At 41.9% G+C, this 2,413-nt stretch overlaps 1 protein-coding gene across 5 annotated transcripts in view; it reads left to right on the forward strand.

Annotated features, from left to right (window-relative positions):
• Positions 1–2,413, forward strand: part of Foxn2 (forkhead box N2) — a 79,431-nt gene that overhangs the window by 32,986 nt on the left and 44,032 nt on the right. The window lies entirely within an intron of this gene.

A 2,413-nucleotide genomic window follows, 5' to 3' on the forward strand; every position in this document is an offset into this window, starting at 1 on the left:
AAACAGAATAAGGAAGTGAAAGTCGCATCTTACGGAAATGCTGCAGCATGTGTTGCAGGGCTCTGCGGGCCAGTCCTAATTCTGGCTGCCTTCTCAGTGGGCATCAGCAGTCATAGAGGAGAATTTTTTTTTTTTTACTTCGAAACTTCAGAAGGTTTTGTTACTGATTTTATACTTTTATTTTTTGTTTTGAAGACTATAACAAATCTACAGCATATAAAGAAAGCTACTAATTTAAAAATTAGTAACAGTAATGCCTGCCATTACTATTTCTGCAGCAAATATTCATTGTGAGGTTATTCCACACCTCTTTTCTAAATGCTTTGTTTTCTCACTTCATGAAAGTAGGTGTAGCACCATTACAGTTCTAAATTGAGGCTACTGGGAGAACTGGGATTTGAAGACAGGCAATATTTGCACAGCTCAGACTATTCACCTCTGTCTCACTGTCTCCAGATGTAGTTACTATCAGTATTCATGACTTAGATTTTACTTCTGTGATGTTTTAATAAGAATTGTTTATCTTTCACAGGTTTAACTTCGTATATACAACTTCCTCAGGTTTCTGTGCAATGCCTTTCATTTTACAATTGTATCCTATTTTTTAAAAAATAAATTTGTATTTATTTATTTATTTATTTATTGGATACAGCGTCCCACTATGCAGTTCAGACTCATAGTGACCCTCCTGTCTCAACTTCTTGGGCCTCCCCAGATGACAGGTATGCGCCACCACACCTGGTTTTAGGCCTGCACGATGCACTCCAGGTTCCGGGCATGTGGAACTGGGGATTGAACTCAGATCTTTGTGCTTGCCAGGAAGCTGCTTAGACTGCTGAGCTGCCTCCCCAGCCACAATCATATAACTATTTACCATAGAATCTAACCACTATGATAACAACTATGAGTGTTGTAGAAGTGACAGATTTCTTCTTCAAACTTCTTAGAAAAGAACCAGGACAGGTTCTTTTGACTACGTATATCTTTTAGGCTTCTCTTACCCTACCTTTTACCCATACTGGTAGATGTAGAGCTTTTGTTATGGTTTGTGTCTATGTGCCCCCCGAGGCCCCCCCAAGCCTCATGCAGTCATGGGGCAGCTTCTGGAGTTTGTGATTATTGTGGGTGTGGATGCTGTACCTGCCCTGGGGCAGGTAATTTACAATACAATGTAAGGAGGGAAGAGTGGCACGTTAGTTAGCTGCCTGAGCTGCTGCCTAACACTCCCTTTGCTCTCTTCTCCTTGCCACCACCATAAATGGCTGCTCTCTGACCTGTGCCGCACTCCCTTGGAGGCAGCTGAGTATGGACGCAAACCTCCAGTAACTGAGCTAAATAAACCTTTCCTTCCTTCGTTCTGAATGTCAAGTTATTTGTCCCAGCAATGAGAGAAGAGTAACTGAGACACTTTTTAAGTGGAAGAACATACTTTAAGCTGCTGAAAGATTAGTGAAAATCTTTACCTCCCTCTTAGTGTGAATATATATTTCTATAGGAATACTGAAAAATTAGCGTGCTCATTATGATATATTGCCTGAGTCCTTTGTGAGATGTAACATCACTTACGTGATATTTCTTAAAATCAAAAAGATTTTTAATTTCTTTTCCTGTTTTTTGTTGTTGTTACTTTGTTTTTGTTTTTTGAGACAGTCTTTCCTGTGTAGTTTAGGCAGGAGTTGAATTCAATATGTATCACTTGCTGGCCTCAAACTCAGGAGCAGTCCACCTGCCTCAGCCTCCCAAGTGCTTGGATTAGAAGTGTATGCCAACATGTTCTCAGCAGCTGTTGCAGCTGCAACATGTAGGTTGCCAACATGCGCTCAACCTAAGCCGCAGTCCTGTATGCCTTCGCAGCTGCTGAGCACTGTGCTTCAGTGACCCTTGCTGTGTGGCAATGACCCTGAGTAATAGTTCCAGGCTCATTGTTTCTCAGTATTTGTAATTTTTAAAGGGAATAGGGAAGAAGTTTCTCTTTTTAAAAATGTATGTAGAATTGGTTTTTAAAATTTACGTATTTTGTACAGGGTCTCACTATGCAATTCGGACTTGTAGTGATCCTCCTGTTTTCAGCGTCCCCAGTGCTGGGATTATAGGCATACACCTCCACTCCTGGACTCTGTGGCCAGCTCAGTGTGCCTGGGGCTGGCGTAGCCTGTGGTGCTGGGATAGAACCCTGGTTCCTGCACTTGCTGAAGCAGGCACTTAGTCCGCTGAGCTATCTTTCCAGCCCTACATAAAGTTTTTGACCTTCATCTTCTGTGTCCAAGCATATGTTGCCTACCTATTTCTGGTTGGGAATTACCATCATACTGAGCAACTCTTTGGGGCCGGGGATATGTCAGGTTTATTTTCTGCCAAGACAGAAAACCCTTAAAAACGGATGAGCTAAAATAAAAGATGCTGGGGCTGGTGA

This window comes from Octodon degus, unplaced genomic scaffold, assembly GCF_000260255.1.
Source record: "Octodon degus isolate 3935 unplaced genomic scaffold, OctDeg1.0 scaffold00020, whole genome shotgun sequence".
Classification (NCBI taxonomy): domain Eukaryota; kingdom Metazoa; phylum Chordata; class Mammalia; order Rodentia; family Octodontidae; genus Octodon; species Octodon degus.